The following is an 18525-nucleotide window of genomic DNA, read 5'->3' as shown; positions in this document are numbered from 1 at the left end:
AAGGCGAAAGGCGAGATTGGAAACTTGGGAAGGATCGACATAAAATAACGCTGTTAGGGGTTTTTAGTAACTTCATATATTTCAGTCTCTATTTTTATCTTAAACTAAACAGGATACTAAGACATAATTCAGTCATATACACCTTACACCAAACACAATATAGAATCTTAATTTAGTTTCTGTCTCTCAGTCTCAATCTCTCTTCTGAACGCAACCTTAGAGGCATTGGATTTGCCACTTTGGACAAACCAAGTGGCCTAACTCCACCTATGGATTCTTTGGCTCTATACGAGCTCAGAACCCTCTCCACTAGTTAAAAGCTTTTACTACTCGCATGATGATGTAGGCATGTAGCATGCTTAATAGAAAGTGGTTATATTCATTATTCTTGCAAAAGGACATATTCACCTAGATATGACAACATAATTTGTAGCACCAAGAGATAATGCCAAAGGGCGGGTGATAAACCCATATTTTATGATATATATTATGCTCAATTCAAGAGATTTATTCAATCCTTCACCCACTTATTCATGTAAACTGCATGGTTTTACTTTTCCTTCCTTATTATGTGATATATGTGAATTACATGTTTCCTATGCTTTAAAAATAATTATTTTAATTACCCTTTATTACCATTCGATGCCGTGATTTGTGTGTTAAGTAGTTTCAGATCTTCTAAGGCAAGAATGACTTAAAGGATGGAAAGGAAACATACAAAAATGGAAGGAAAGCACAAAATGGAGTTTTTGTAGAAACTGGCATCGACGCGAACGCATTGACGACGCGGCCGCATGCCCAGCGCGTAAAGGCAGCGACGCGGACGCGTGACTAACGCGGCCGCGCGCCTCAAGCAGAACAGAGGTGACGCGGACGCATGACCGAAGTGAACGCGTGACAAGAAAAACTCCAGATGACGCGACCGCGTGACCCACGCGGCCGCGTGACAGACGCCACACACCAGAAATTACAGAAAACGCTCCCAGCGATTTCTGAAGCCCTTTTTGGCCCAGATCCAAGTTTAGAGAGCACAAATTAGATGATATAAAGTGGGAGAATGCATCCATTCAGGGGGAGATCTCCAATTAGTTACTTTTGATGATTTAGATGTAGTTTTTAGAGAGAGGTTCTCTCCTCTCTCTTTTAGGATTAGGATTTAGGATTTTTCTTGCTTTCATGATTATCCCTTTTTATCAGGTTCAATATCCCTTTTTATTATTTTCTCAATTTAATTCATGAACTTTTTCATGTTACAATTGATTTTCTATTTAATATATCTTGAGGTATTTCAGACTTATGATTGCTTTCTTTAATTTATTAATGTTCTCAATTTATCCAAATTATTTTTATTCAAGTAGAATTTCTTCCCTTTTGGCTTTGGTTAAGTAATTGGTGACTCTTGAGTTATCAAACTCATCGTGATTGATAATTGTTACAGTTGCTAATTGACTTGAATTCCAATAACTTTAGTCTTTCCTTAGGAATTGACTAGGACCTGAGGATCAAACTAATTAGTTCACTTGACTAACCTTTGTTTAGCAAGGGTTAACTAAGTGGGATTAGAATCCAATTCTCATCACCATTGATAAGGATAACTAGGATAGGACTTCCAGTTCTTATACCTTGCCAAGAGTTTTATTTTATAGTTATTTATTTATTTTACTTGTCATGCTTCTTCCTTACTTTCAAAACCCCTAATCTACAAGACTCATAACCATTAATAAGAACATACTTCCCTGCAATTCCTTGAGAAGACGACCCGAGGTTTAAATACTTTGGTTATCAATTTATTTAGAGATTTGTTACTTGTGACAACCAAAACGTTTGCACGAAGGGATTTCTGTCGGTTTAGAAACTATATCTACAACGCGACTATTTTTATAAAATTCTTTACTAGCAAAAATCCTATCGTCAAAATGGCGCCGTTGCCGGGGAATTGCAAACGTGTGCCTTATTATTGGTTATTGTAAATATTTTTCTTTTGCTTGTTTATTTATTTTCTCTTTTTATTTCTATTAACTACTATGAATTCTCACCCCTCTTGCTTTGAGTTTGGTTCTAATATTGTTGAAGGGAATGGAAGTTATAGCAGGAATATGAATCAAGGTCTAAATAATCAAAGATGGATGGAGCCAAGAGGATCTGATCACCCCTTTAGGCAACAACCCCTTCCAAGATATCATGGACAGAGACCATTCTACAATGCATACCAAGCTGATAGATATGGTGGACCACCTTGTAACTACCAACAAGCCCCACCCTGTGCTTATAGACCACTCTCTCAACGTAGATTTGAACCACCACACTCACAAGTTTCTTTTCACTATTCACCACCGTATGACCCTTATCCACCACAATCCCAATCCAATTACTCCTGAGAACCACCACATTCTTGTTCTGAATCCCCTTTCCAACCAATGAACCCTCACACCCACCCCAACCTCCTATGGACAATAGACTGTGTGTTCTTCTTCAAGGGCAAGCAATGATGGAAAAGAGCGTACTGGAACTCACTACTGCCATAACTGAGGTAGTAAATTTAATAGCTTCCCGACATCTGAGAACTCAAGGTACTCCCATAGCTGCATGTGGGAAATCAAAAGAAGACCGTGGCATGAAGGAAACACTAGAGACCCCGGTGGACAATGAGGAGCATGGCTTTATACTGGAACAAGTAGAGGAAGCCATGATAGTTGTAGAGGAAGAAGTTGTTGAAGATTTAGGAGACGCTGAACCCCCGTGGGAATCAAGAGCCATAAAGGATTCCGCTGAGAAATCCGAAATTGATGTCAAGGAGGACAGTGCACAACCTCCACAGCATATACTTTGTGAAAAATTGGACAGAACAGACCAAGAAGTTGATTCCATGGGCAGTGACGATCTTGCCTCAAGCTCTCCTACTCACAAACTCACATTCGCAACTGAATTCCTTGAGCCTGAAGAACCTTATCCAAGTGAATACGAAGATGACGTCGAGGTAGATTTCTCTCAACCTCCAGCTTATGACTTAAGTGATGAGGAAGACATTGAAGACTTTGATCAGGACACAGATGCATGTGAAGAATTTTGCAAAGAAGTGGAGGAATTCACAGAAGATTACAAGGGAGTAGAGCTTACAGAACCACTGGAAACACCTATCCCAAGGCCATTACCACCTAATACAAGCTTCAAGTGGGTACAATCCTTAACCTTTCTCTTTACTTTTTCACTTGAATATGGTTTACTTGAGACAGATGGCCAGCTTAGAGCTCTCTGCGGCTTTAAGAGTAAGAGGAAAATGGCTCGTACTCAGAGCTGGTGCACAAGGTTCAATAAAGTTCCACACTTCAACTCGAAGTGCACAGATTGGTATTATGTTTAACCGAATGGATCTCGAAAAACGTTTGGTCATCTTGGTGAGAATCTAATTTCTAAACCGCCCGGATGGAAAAATATAGATCAAAACGAAGGCGAATTTAACAGCAAGGTTTGGGATCTTAGAATTTATTCTGACATTCGTCACCCCGGGAACCTGAGAATCTGTTTGAAGCTGCTCAGAAGCTTTACATGCCTAGTTTGGGACCCCGGAGGCTGTTGGCATTCCAAACATTGGTGGAGATTTCTGGATGATTTTAAGCACAAGCCACCATAACAGGAAGCTCATCTAATGTCCAACTTAAGGACTTTAACTAAAAGTGCTAGGTGGGAGACAACCCACCATGGTATGATCGTTCCTATTTCCATTCTATTTCGTTTTGTTTATTTTTATATATTGTTTTATTTTCATTGAACCTGGATGGTATTCGTAAGCATTTTCATTGGCATTACATACTGCATAACTGCATAATTGCATAAAAAAAAGAGATGGAGGCGTGTGACGTGATCGCATCGCTAAAGCGTTCACGTCATTTGCGAAAAACACCCCCCACGCGTCCGCGTCATTCACGCGGCTGCGTGATCTGGAAATCGGCGTAAAGATCCAACGCCCAGAAAGTTGGGCTGGAATCGTGCGGCTGTTGTGCGTTTAGCACAAAATAACCCACGCGGTTGCGTCCCTGACGCGAACGCGTCACTTGCACAACACCCATCCTACGCGAAAGCGTGAGCGACGCGTTCGCGTCGCGCGGATATCATGGCACCCCAGTGGAGACAGAGAGTTGCGCTGAAACGACGCTGGAATTGTGCGTTTCGCACAATTTCCAGTGACGCGGTCGCATGCATCATGCGACCGCGTCATTCATCCCTTTACTTATTCCATGCGATCGCATCACTCACACGATCGCGTCAACCCCCATTCCGCCCCAACTACGCGACCGCGTGCCCCACGCGTCCGCATGGATTCAAATTCATTAACCCAGTGACGCGAAACCCTACCCCATCGCGCCCCCAACCCCTTTCTTCTTCCTCTCTTCTCTGCAACCGTCCCTCCTCCACCACCCAACCACCAAGACTTCCAGCCACCGCCACCGACCATGGCACCGCCCCACCACCACACCCCATCGCCCCCCCTTAACCCTTACTCCTCCCATTACCCCTACCCGATACCCCTACCACCGGACAGCCGCCCACCACCGCGCCATCCACCTCCAACCGCCGCATCAGCCACCAACACCACCACCCCCCAGCCATCTCTCTGCCCTACTTTCGTTCATACGCCTACTAGGTTCCGCCAAGCGCCACCCTTTCTTTTAAAATTTTTGCATATTTTTGAATTTATGTTTCAATTTAGGATAGTTCGAGATGTATGTCGTAGTGGATTCTAGGTGGTTAGGTAGACTAGGATGTGGCTAGTGGATTTAGGCCTGCTAATTGCGCTGTTCGTGCTTCTTGTTTTATCCATTTCGCAATTCTGATGTTGTTGCTGTTCATATGCTGTTCTTTCCTGTTTCATGCTGCTTTTTACACTGCTTTTTCATGTTCATATTCCGTATATATAATTGCAGCTATATTTTAATTCATATGAACTGTTCTACTTGCTCTTTATTACCCGGGAACATCCAATTTTAGCCGGAATGCTGTCCAAATTTCTGTAAACTGTTTTGATTTTCATTTATGTTTTGGTTTTGGCAATTTGAATTCTGCTTTACTCAGCTTTTACCGAACCAATTCATGAATGCACGGGCAAGCTCTCTTATTCTTTTCGATTTCCTGGTTAATAAATTGTATTTTTGATGATTCGCTTCCAATTTTCGCTATTTCCATTTCTCTATGAATCATCATCAACCTGATTTCCTTGTTTGAATATGAGTTGACTGTAGCTTATAATTGTGAATTCTTGTTACTTAGAAACCTATCATCATGCCACTTACTCTGACTTTCTTTTTACAAACTCACTGCTTTCAACTCTCTAACTTTTTTTTTTCAATCCTAACCAACCTAACTTTCAAACCATCTCTTCTTGGTTTTTCACTATTTTCTTTAACCTTTCTAACTCAAGGCATGATTATTTTCCCTAATCAACATGAATTCTACTTATATTACATTTTGGATTGAAATTTCTCATCTCAGCTTTTTAACTCCGAAACAATCCAAAATGCATAATGATTCAACTCATTTCATTATTTTACTGCTCCTTTGCCACTATGTGCTTATCTTGTAAATTGCCTACTTGTTTCCCGCTTTTATTATATCCTAGATTTCTGTTTTTCAGGATATCTGACACTCAAAGAAAAGGAAAAGGAAAGGCAACAACTGGCAAATAGAAAAGAGGTGAATCCTCTATGTCTCTCCTGGAGCTTATGCATGATGACTCCTGGCGGGAGAAACACTTTACCCCGCAGGAGAAGGCTGACCAGCTCATCCCTGCCACTGATCCAATTAAGTTTTCAAACCGATACTGTAAGTTGAAGTATCCGGTGTTTGCCACCTCCAGAAATCTGTACCTGGAGAGGACTTTGAAAATTCCAGAAGAACTACAGCAGTACACCTCTGATCAGATCAAACAAAGAGGCTGGTTTTTCTTGGAGAGAAATTTGACTGAGGTCAATGCTTCCTGGGTAAGAGAGTTTTACTGAAATTATTTCAAGACTTCCCTGGATGCAGTGCACCTCAGAGGGAAGCAGATACTAGTCACTCAAGAGGCCATTGAGGATATTCTGCGCCTTCAGCCTAAGTCAGATCAGCCTGACGGTTACCAAGATATGAGGTTTCTGAGATTTGACTGGGACGCTGTCAAGGAGAGGATAGCCCTTGACCCTACTGTCCCCTGGGTCATGGGTAAGAACACCACCACGCCTAAAGAAATCAAGCGGATATACTTGAATGATGAGGCTCGGCTCTGACACCAGATCCTGAGTAACTTTATTATGCCGAGCACTCATGAGACAGAGCTGCCTACTGCTATGATTACCCTCCTCTGGTGTGTGATGGAGGGTAAGGGAATTTTCTGGCTTTAGGCTACAGACCTCCATTCCTTCCTGCTTTTGATGAGATTGCCACACCTTCAGCTGCCCCCTCTTCTTCCATTGCTGCCCCACCCACTGCACCTCCAGCTGCTCCTGAGCCTATTTACCATTTGGTGCATCGACTCTTCGCCCGCTTGGATCATATGGAGCGTCGCAGCAAGCAACGCTATGAGCACGTCAAGTTGATGATCCGTTCCGGCGGCGACATCCCCTCCGAGCCTGACACCCTTTCTGATACATCTGAGGTGGAGGAGGATGCTCACGAGGAGGAGACCCCCACCCAGGCTACACAGGCAGGACCGGAGCAGGCTGCACCACAGCAGGAGCAGCCACAGCAGATTCAGGCCGCCGATACAGAGATTCCTATCTAGTTAGAGCCTCCTCTCCAGCAGATAGATCCTCCTACGCTCATCCAGTTTGCAGACCCTCAGGCCTCCACAGAGACTCTAGCAGCCTATCCTTCCAGTGATGACACTCCTTCACACCCGGCTTGAGTGAGCATCGGAGACGATGCTTTATTTTAAGTGTGGGGAGATCGCCATCTCTAGCGTATTTTTTGGTGAACCACTACAGACTCTTTTATCTTATTTTGGTTATTTTTCTGTATTTTTATCCTTATTTTTATTTTTCAGTACTTATACATTGGCCTTTTTACGTATTTTTATGTTATTTCTGCATTTTGCACCTTAGTTCATATTTTAGCCATTTAGTTTAGTTGCAATTCTAACTTATTAGTTATAGAATATGTGGATTAATTAGTATAGTTTACCCTTTTAGCATATGATAGTTTGGTTTAAATTAAAAATAAAAAGGAAGTAAACGAGAAACTTTAACAGAATAAAAAAACAATCCACACCTTGTATATAGAACATAACATGTTAGTTAGTTAACAACATTTCATCAAGGAGGAACACTAAAACTTTAAAGCCACCCAAAATAAATTTTACATTGAGAATAATGGGAACCCTTAAATTCTACTTGCTTGACATGTATAATTGATATATGATTTTTGAGCTAGAGAACACACAGCCTGTGAGTTTTGAGCTTAATTGTATGGTTACATTCAAACCATAAATTTTATTCCTGTGTGTTTCACCCTTCTTTTTATTCTGATGTTCTTTGCTTTGTTTTAATCTATATGTCCGATTATAGAATATAGATACATACCAAGAAAGTGATTAAGGCCATTACTTGAATTATTTACTCACATATCCCAAAGTAGCCTACCTTTTACATCACCCTTGTTAGCCTCCTTGAGCTTCTTAATTCCCGCATTTTTTCTGTAAACCACATTACTAGCCTTAAGCAGAAAAAAAAATCCCAAGTTAAATCCTTGATTAGCTTAAGATAGGGTATTGTGTACAATCTAAGTGTGGAGAACTTTATGGGAACATGGATGATAAGAACAAAGGTAAAAGCTAAACAGAATAAAAATGTTCAAAAAAAAAATTTTGGAAAGCATGCTCATGTGAAATCTAAAACAATTGAATTACCATGTGCATTAAAAAAAATGTGTATCATTTATTTATTTGAATAAAGGGGATACAAAAATTCTCCAATCGCAAAATAAAAAGAATCAATGCACATGGGATAAAATTAAAGTTAATGCATGAGCTTGCAATACAAAATGAAAAAACTATGGGCAAATAGGTTGAGAAGCTTTAAATTACAAAATATATGTGTTAGGTGAGATCTTAGACTAGTCAAGGATTCACTTATTTAGCTCACTTAACCTTATACATATACCCTTACCCTTACCTTGGCCCCATTACAACCTTGGAAAAGACCTCATGATTTTTGTATGTCTGTATTCTATAATTGTTGATTGGTTAGATGAAGAACAAAGTTATAGAAAGTAAGGATAAAAAGAAGAATAGAGTGATTAACCCAATAAACACTGAGTGACTAGAGAGTAAACACGAAATCCAGTGAGGGTTCAATAGCTCATCACCATATATCTCTGCTTAAATTGTTAATTGTCTTGCAAGTTTGAAAAATATTTTTCTTACCCATCTCAATTGTAAAAGTGCTCTCACATTATCTAAGGTTGGCTATGCATATATGATTCCTTGAGAATGTGAATTAATTTAGCTACATGTAAGTTTTATATACAAGTTAATAAAAATCAGAATTGCATGATTCATTTAGGTAGTTGTATTTAGGATAGATTGCATTGCATGAGATTCCACCACTTTACCTTACTCTTTATCTTGGATTTAGCATGAGGACATGCTATTGTTTAAGTGTGGGGAGGTTGATAAACCCATATTTTATGATATATATTGTACTCAATTCAAGAGATTTATTCAATCTTTCACCCACTTATTCATGTAAACTGCATGGTTTTACTTTTCCTTCCTTATTATGTGATATATGTGAATTACATGTTTCCTATGCTTTAAAAATAATTATTTTAATTACCCTTTATTACCATTCGATGCCGTGATTTGTGTGTTAAGTAGTTTCAGATCTTCTAAGGCAAGAATGACTTAAAGGATGGAAAGAAAACATACAAAAATGGAAGGAAAGCACAAAATGGAGTTTTTGTAGAAACTGGCATCGACGCGAACGCATGGACGACGCGGCCGCATGTCCAGCGCGAAAAGGCAGCGACGCAGACGCGTGACTGACGCGGCCGCGCGCCTCAAGCAGAACAGAGGTAACGCGGACGCATGACCGAAGCGAACGCGTGACAAGGAAAACTCCAGATGACGCGACCGCATGACCCACGCGGCCGCGTGACAGACGCCACGCACCAGAAATTACAGAAAATACTCCCAGCGATTTCTGAAGCCCTTTTTGGCCCAGATCCAAGTTCAGAGAGCACAAATTAGATGATATAAAGTGGGGGAATGCATCCATTTAGGGGGAGATCTCCAATTAGTTACTTTTGATGATTTAGATGTAGTTTTTAGAGAGAGGTTCTCTCCTCTCTCTTTTAGGATTAGGATTTAGGATTTTTCTCGCTTTCATGATTATCCCTTTTTATCAGGTTCAATATCCCTTTTTATTATTTTCTCAATTTAATTCATGAACTTTTCCATGTTACAATTGATTTTCTATTTAATATATCTTGAGGTATTTCAGACTTATGATTGCTTTCTTTAATTTATTAATATTCTCAATTTATCCAAATTATTTTCATTCAAGTAGAATTTCTTCCCTTTTGGCTTTGGTTAAGTAATTGGTGACTCTTGAGTTATCAAACTCATCGTGATTGATAATTGTTACAGTTGCTAATTGACTTGAATTCCAATAACTCTAGTCTTTCCTTAGGAATTGACTAGGACCCGAGGATCAAACTAATTAGTTCACTTGACTAACCTTTGTTTAGCAAGGGTTAACTAAGTGGGATTAGAATCCAATTCTCATCACCATTGATAAGGATAACTAGGATAGGACTTCCAGTTCTTATACCTTGCCAAGAGTTTTATTTTATAGTTATTTATTTATTTTACTTGTCATGCTTCTTCCTTACTTTCAAAACCCCCAATCTACAAGACTCATAACCATTAATAAGAACATACTTCCCTGCAATTCCTTGAGAAGACGACCCGAGGTTTAAATACTTCGGTTATCAATTTATTTAGGGGTTTGTTACTTCTGACAACCAAAATGTTTGTACAAAGGGATTTCTGTTGGTTTAGAAACTATATCTACAACGCAAATATTTTTACAAAATTCTTTACTAGCAAAAATCCTATCGTCAGCGGGTGATGAGCGGATATTTTATACGCTTTTTGGCATCATTTTCATATAGTTTTTACTATGTTTTGTCTAAGTTTTATTAAGTTTTCATAGGTTTTAGTGCAAAATTCACATTTTTGGGTTCTACTTTGAGTTTGTATGTTTTTATGCAATTTTAGGTAATTTCTGGATGAAATTGAGGAGTTGGAGCAAAAGTCTGATTCAGAGGCAGAGAAAGCACTGCAGATGCTGTCCGGATCTGATCTCATTTGCATTTGAAAGAGCTTTTCTAGAGCTACAGAAGTCCAAATGGAGCGTTCTCAATGGCTATGGAAAGCTAACATCCAGATATTTCTAGCAATGTATAATAGTCCATACTTTGCTTCAGAATTGAACGCCCAAAACTGGCGTCCAACGCCAGCCTCCTGCCCTATTCTGGCGTCCAGTGCCCAAAGAAGAAGAGACCAGCGTCCAACGCCCATAAAGGACCCCCTAGCCAGCGTTCAATGCCCTAGAGGCCTCCTAGCGCATGGATCTCATCAAAGCTCAGCCCAAACACTCACCAAGTGGTCCCCAGAAGTGGATTTTGGCACTAAAAGGCTATTTTACCCTTTTTATGTAATTCTTAGTCATTAGTCTAGTATTTGTTTGAGAATTTTTACACTATTCGCATGAACTTAGACACTTTACACGTTTTTCACATTGTATTATCTATCAGTATGAGTTTCTAAACCTCCTAGGTTGAGGGGAGGATCTCTACTAAGTTTTATGGATCAATAAAAGTATTACTATTTCTTTTCAATCCATGTTTGATTCTCGATTCTAAGATGTATCTTCATTCTTCATCATTATGAATGCGTTGAATTGGAACAAGGTTATCTCATTCTACATGGGTTCAGAGTGCGTCTTTTATCGGTCAATGATGAACCACTAGCTTGATTATACATCTCTTAGACGGCTAATCCACGACTTCGTTGGGGACTTTTCGAGACATCAGTTCAGCCAAGGTATGGGGAGATTAGGGTCTTTGTAGTAGAGGCTAGAACCCAAAGGCGCAGCATTCTCTGATCCGGAAGATTCGACCTTGTCTGTGGCATTTTGAGTAGGATCATTAAGGAGAATGGACTGCAAGAGCTTCACCCTCAATTAGAATGGATCCACACTAACCCTGGGGTTCAGATCTGGAGGAGCATTGGCGACCTCTCAACCGGCGTTGATCACATACAGCCTGCCATAGAAGAAATTATTCACAGTTGAAGAAGACATTAAGACCAAAGTTATCCAGAAAAACAAAGCATCTCTAAGCCTTAACCATCTTCTTGTCACAGTTTACACGACTTCTGAGTTAAGTTCTTTTTATTTCCTTTTATGCGTTTAAACAACATACCTACCTCTTCTATCCGCCTGACTAAGATCTACAAGATAACCACAGCTTGCTTCAAACTACAATCCTCATGGGATCGACCCTGACTCGCTTAGGTATTACTTGGATGACCCAGTGCACTTGCTGGTTCAGTTGTACGAAGTGTGGAGATTCGTACGGCACCAGCGGGGTGATGAATGAGAGCATGGCTGGTCTATTATTGGTCATAGGGGCAGACTCAGAAAGAATACGTGTTAGCCACTCAAACTAGCTGAACTCACCCATCATAATGATCCCAACCTTGGGATCCCGCTCCTACACCTAAGTTGAGACAGCCTCAGCCACCTCCCAATCTACCTCAACCTCAGGTAGACCCATTCGACCTCGGTGTAGGTTGCGACCTCTAGCACTAAGAATACCAGGATTGAGTTGTATTTTAACAACTGTTAGAGAATATTAAAATATTTATGTATTTATTATCTTAATGATGATAGGAGACTTGGATTTGTTATTTGATTATATTCTAATTTCTCTATGATCTACAAATAGGTAGTACCTTAAATCATATTATACATACAAATCTTATAGATCATCACAACAAAATCTAAATATATAATTTACTATTGAGTTTATTATCATGAATGCTAACTTGGTATGAGAGGCATTAAATCCTCTTTAAACTTTCTAAGATTGTTGTCTCAAACTCTCCAATGAGAGAAAGTTTTGTTCATATTTTGATCGCTCCTATTTGATTACCTTTTGATATTTTGATTGTGACACAACAACTACTACTACAATCTTGTTTTTCATCCTTCTCTATTCTTTTTTTTATAAATCTATTTTATGTCCTCTTTGATATTTTAAGTTCAAGTTTGTCAATGATAGTATGATGAGCGGATATTTTATACGCTTTTTGGCATCACTTTCATATAGTTTTTGTTTAGTTTTTATTAAATTTTTATAGGTTTTAGTGTTAAATTCATATTTTTGGATTCTACTATGAGTTTTTGTATTTTTGGACAATTTCAGGTATTTTTTGGCTGAAATTGAGGAGCTGGAGAAGAAGTCTGATTCAGAGACAGAGAAAGCACTGTAGATGTTGTCTGGATCTGACCTGCCTGCATTTAGAAGAGCTTTTCTGGAGCTATAGAAGTCCAAATGGAGCGCTATTGGTGCACGAAATTGTGATGTCCAGGCTCGAACAATCCCTGGTAATGGCTCCAAAGCTTGGTGCTTTGATCTTAATTCATAATTGTCACAACTTCGATACAACTAACCAGCAAGTGCACTGGGTCGTCCAAGTAATACCTTACGTGAGTAAGGGTCGAATCCCACGGAGATTGTTGGTATGAAGCAAGCTATGGTCACCTTGTAAATCTCAGTCAGGCAGATATAAAGTGATAATGGTGTTTTCGAATATTATATAGTAAAATAGGGATAGAGATACTTATGTAAATCATTGGTAGGAATTTCAGATAAGCGAATGGAGATGCTTTTCGTTCCTCTGAACCTCTGCTTTCCTGCTATCTTCACCCAATCGGTCTTACTCCTTTCCATGGCTGGCTGTATGCAAGGGCATCACCGTTGTCAGTGGCTACATCCCCTCCTCTCAGTGAATCATATGCTCACGCACCCTGTCACGGCACGGCTATTCATCTGTCGGTTCTCGATCATGCTGGAATAGGATTCACCCTCATTTTGCGTCTGTCACTAACGCCCAACAATCGCGAGTTTGAAGCTCGTCACAGTCATTCAATCATTGAATCCTACTCAGAATACCACAGACAAGGTTTAGACCTTCCGGATTCTCTTGAATGCCGCCATCATTCTAGCTTACGCCACGAAGATTCTGGTTAGGAGATCTAAGAGATATTCATTCTAGAGGGAGGTCAGAATCCAACAGCATCAGCAGTCCTTTTTCAACCTTTGAATCTGATTTCTGCTCAAGTCCCTCAATTTCAGCCAGAAAATACCTGAAATCACAGAAAAACACACAAACTCATAGTAAAGTCCAGAAATGTGAATTTATCATAAAAACTAATGAAAACATCCCTAAAAGTAACTAGATCCTACTAAAAACATACTAAAAACAATGCCAAAAAGCGTAAAAATTATCCGCTCATCAGCTATTAACGGCTATAGAAAGCTAACTTCTAGAGATTTTCAGCAATATATAATAGTCCATACTTTTCTTTGGACTAGAAGGCCCAAAATTGGTGTCTAACGCCAGCTTCCTGCCCCCTTCCAGGCGTCCAGCGCCCAAAGAGCAGAACCCAACGTCCAAAGGCCCAAAGAGGACCCCTTAGCTGGCGTTCCACGCCCAAGAGACCTCATAGCACGTGGATCGCATCAAAGCTCAGCCCAAACACTCACCAAGTGGTCCTTAGAAGTAGGTTTTAGCACTAAATAGACTGTTTTACCCTTACTAGTCATCTGTTTAGTATTTAAGGGATCTTATTTGTGTAATTCAAAAAGACTTTAGAACCTTTTACACCTCCCGCTGAGGGAGTTCTGTCATATTCATGTTTCACCATTGTTTTTACCTTCAGTATGAGTTTCTAAACCTCCTAAGTTGAGGGGAGGAGCCTTGTTGAGTCCCATGAATTAATAAAAGTACTATTGTTTCTTCTTCGATCCGTGTTTGATCTATCTCTAAGATGTATATTCCGATTTTCATCGTGGTGAGCAGGATGATCTGACAAATTAGCTCTGTTCATCAAATTAAGATGAACTGCCTGACAAACACCCGCGTTCATTCTGTAGCAGAGGAGATCAATGACCACAGGCAATGACTTTGATCACTTACAGCCTGCTATAGAAGAAGATCATTCACAAGTAAAGAAGACAGTAGTACCAGAGTTACTTCAGAAAGACAAAGCAACTCCAACTCTCAACTCTATTCCTAGCATATAATTCCTATTAGTTAACTTCTTCTGATTCTGCCTGACTAAGACTTGCAAGACAACCATAGCTTGCTTCAAGCCACAATCCTCGTGGGATCAACCCTGACTCACTCAGGTATTACTTGGACGACCCAGTGCACTTGCTGGTACTGCTGATGTACGAAATAGTGTCGGTTTTGCGTACACAGGCACCAAGTTTTTGGCGCCGTTTGTCGGGGATTGTTGAGTTTGGACAAACTCCCGAATTGTTTTGCTCCTTAGATCAGGTAAGTTTATTTTACATTATTTTAATCGAGTCTTTAATTTTTGTTTTCTTCTTCTTCAATTTTCGAAAATTCTTAAATTTTTTTCAAAAATATTTTTCTTTTCTCTGTTCAATTTATGTTATTAGTTAAAGTCTTTGTTATGTTCTTATTGAGTCTCTGATTTTTGCAAGAGTATAACTTTGATTAAAGTCCGTTTTTTTATTTTTATTCTTCTTCAAAATTTTCGAAAATTTCAAAAAGTTTTTTAAAAATATTTTTATTTTCTTTGTTTGATCTTTGTTCTTGTTTTGAGTCTTTTGTTTTTGTTCTTGTTGTGTTTTTCGATTTTTATGAGTCTTTCTTTCTAAAAATTTTCCAAAAATATTTTCTTTATTTAAATCTTGTGTCAAGTCTTTAAGTTTGGTATTTTCTTGTTTATTTTCTTGTGTTTTTCAAAAAGTGTTTTAGTTTTCTAAAAATTTTAAGTTTGGTGTTCTTGTTGTGTTCTTGTGTTCTTTGAGTCTTTAAATTTTGTTCATTGTGTTTTTGTGAGTCTTCAAAGTATTATTGAATCTTGTATATGTCTTGATCTTAAAATTTTTAAGTTTGGTGTCCCTTGGTGTTTCCCTCCAAAAATTTTCGAAAAACAAGGGTGCTAGATCTAAAAATTTTAAGTCTTGTGTTTTTTTTGTGTTTTTCTCTTTCATCATATAATTCAAAAATAAAAAATATCTTTTCTAACTACTTTTAACCAAATTTTTCGAACATTTTAAATAAAATTCAGATTTTGATTTTAAAATTTTATCTTATCATATCTTAGTTGTCAAGTTTTCAAAAATATTTTTTTTTCAAAATTAAAAAAATTATATATTTTTCAAAAATCTTATCTTTTTCAAAAATCTTATCATATGTTTTTCAAAATTTAAAAATCTTATCTTATCTTTTTCAAAATTCAAATTTTTAAATCATATCTTTTTCAAAATCAATTTCAATTTTTTTTTAATTTCATATCTTATCTTACTTTTTTTCTTATTTCAAATTTAAATCTTTTCTTATCTTATCTTTTATTTTCTATTTTTTTTATTTTTTATTTTTATCTTTTCTTAATTAATATCTTATCTTCTCTCTCATCTTTTTCAAAACCTCCTAACTAATTTTTCTATTCTTAATTTTTGAAAACATCTCTCATTCTTCTCTCTCTTCTTTTTCAAAACTACCTAACTAACTCTCATCTCTCTCAATTTTCAAAAATTTATCTCTCTTCTCTCTCTTCTATTTTTCGAAATTTACATTTAAAATTTACATTCTTTTTAAATTATTAGCATAATTTTCGAAAATTAATTAATTAATTAAATAAAAATAAAAAATATTTTAATTCTTATTCACTCTTTCTATTTATATTGCTCTTCATCTCACATCTATATTATTCTAACTTTACTTCCTTCCCTTGGTCTACCTCAACTTCTTTATCCTCTTTCCTTTCTTCTTCACATTTCACTTGGAGCTTCTTGCCAATTGGCATAGAAAGCTTTCTTGCGAGTTCTCTTCCATCTTCTCAACTTTCATTCCCTTTTATTTACTCTTATCTATTATTTCCAAAGTATTTTTTTTCTCTATTTATTTTATTTATTTTTATTTTTATTTTTATTTTCTTCTTCTTTCTCTACTTCTGACTTTAAGGAGGAGCTGCTTGTCTATTGGAAGTCTCTTTTTTTTCATTCTTTTTTCTTTTCTTCTTGTTTATGACCATGAAAAAGGATAAAGAACCCCTCTTGACTCCAGATCCTGAACCTGAGAAGACTCTGAGGAGGCGTTTATAACTAGCTAAAGCACACACTCTGGAAGAGACCTTTCAGAAAGTTTTGAACAAGAAACAGAGGATATGGACGAACCACAAGAGGAGCCCAGAAAGGTCCTTGGTGACTTCACCATGCCTACCTCTGACTTTTATGGCAGAAGCATTGTTGTACCTGCCATTGGAGCTAACAATTTTGAGCTTAAGCCTCAGTTAGTCTCTCTCCTGCAGTAGAACTGCAAATTTTATAGACTTTCATTGGAAGATCCACATAAGTTCTTAGCAGAATTCTTACAGATCTGTGATACTATAAAGATTAATGGAGTTAATCCTGAAGTCTACAAGTTGATGCTCTTTCCCGTTGCTTTAAGAAACAGTGCTAAGTTCTGGTTGGATGTCCAGCCTAGAGAGAGTCTTGACTCTTGAGAAAAACTTGTAAACGCTTTTCTGGCTAAGTTCTTTCCTCCTCAAAGAATGAGCAAGATTAGAGTGGAAGTTCAAACCTTCAGACAAAGAGAAGGTGAATCCCTCTATGAAGCTTGTGAAAGATACAAGCAGCTGATCAGGAGATGTCCTCCTGACATGCTCTCAGAGTGGTCCATCATAGGCGTGTTCTATGATGGCTTGTCTGAGATATCCAAGATTTCCTTGGATAGCTCTACAGGTGGATCCCTCCACTTGAAGAAAATGCCTACAGAAGCTAGAGAACTCATTGAGATGGTTGCAAACAACCAATTCATGTACACTTCTGAAAGAAACCCTGTAAAAATCATGGTATCTCTCAGAAGAAAGAAGTTCATGAAGTTGAGACTCAGAATGCCATCTTGCCTCAGAATAAGATCTTGACCCAACAGGTCAACATGATCTCTCAACATCTCACTGGGATGCAAACTGTAGTTGGTAGTAATCAGGAAGCTTCTCTTGAAGAAGAAGCCTATGATCCTGATCAACCTACCATGGAAGAGGTGAATTATATGGGAGAACCCTATAGAAACACTTACAACCCTTCATAGAGGAACCATCCTAACCACTCACGGAGGGATCAATAGAAACCTCAGCAAGGTTTGAATCAAGGTGGTAGGAACCATAATAGGTTCAACAACAGACCACCATTCGCATCTTCTCAAGGGGATATGGAGACCTCTAAGCAGAGCCTCTCTGACTTAGGCACTCTAGTCTCCAGCCTCACTAAGATCACTCATAGTTTCATTAATGAAACAAGGTCCTCCATTAGAAATTTAGAGGTACAAGTTGGTCAACTGAGAAAGAGGATCCCTGAGATCCCTCTAGACACTCTCTGACTTAGGCACTCTAGTCTCCAGCCTCACTAAGATCACTCATAGTTTCATTAATGAAACAAGGTCCTCCATTAGAAATTTGGAGGTACAGGTTGGCCAATTGAGCAAGAGGATCCTTGAGATTCCTCCTGAAACTCTTTCCAATAATATTGAGGTTAATCCTAGAGAAGAGTGCAAGGCCATAACCATGGAGGTTGAGGTCAAATTAGAGGAGAATGGGAAGGCATTGAACGCCAGCAAGGACATCTATGTTGGGTGTTTAACGCCCAGAATGCTAGAGGGACCGGCGTTTAACGCCAGTCAGGGTGGACAGCAAGGGCATTCAACGCCCAATAAGCTATCAGAGTTGGCGTTGAATGCCAACCAAAGCACACCCTCTGAGTGCCTAAATCCCACTCAAGAACCCTCTAGCCCAGAACCAAAGGAAACTGTTCCGTGGGTTACCTAAAACTGTAGGTCAATCCCGGATGAGATCTTCTGTACTGGTTGGAACTGACGTGTCCGGCTGGTGGGTGGCGGCCGGAGCGGTCGTGTCTGACTTGTTTGACTGGCTATGCTGCTGATCCTTTGTCACCGGAGGGTGGTGGCACCTGCAAGGGACTCCGATGCTTAAGTTAGCAAGGGTATTAAGCAGGTTTTTAGTAGAATCAGAGTATGAGTTATACTTGGGTGCTCCAGTGTATTTATAATGTTTGTAGAGTGATCTTTCTGAGGATAAGATAGTTATCTTATCTTATCTTTGAGTGAAGTCATCTTTATCTTTAAGGGAACCGCCCTTATCCTTCTAGGCTTGGGATGCCTTTGGATATGGGTCGAATTTCTCTGTTTGGGCCCTATTTGGGCTTTCCCTG

The sequence above is a fragment of the Arachis ipaensis genome, chromosome B05 (assembly GCF_000816755.2).
Source record: "Arachis ipaensis cultivar K30076 chromosome B05, Araip1.1, whole genome shotgun sequence".
In the NCBI taxonomy this organism is placed as follows: domain Eukaryota; kingdom Viridiplantae; phylum Streptophyta; class Magnoliopsida; order Fabales; family Fabaceae; genus Arachis; species Arachis ipaensis.
Note: the sequence above shows the minus strand (reverse complement) of the source record.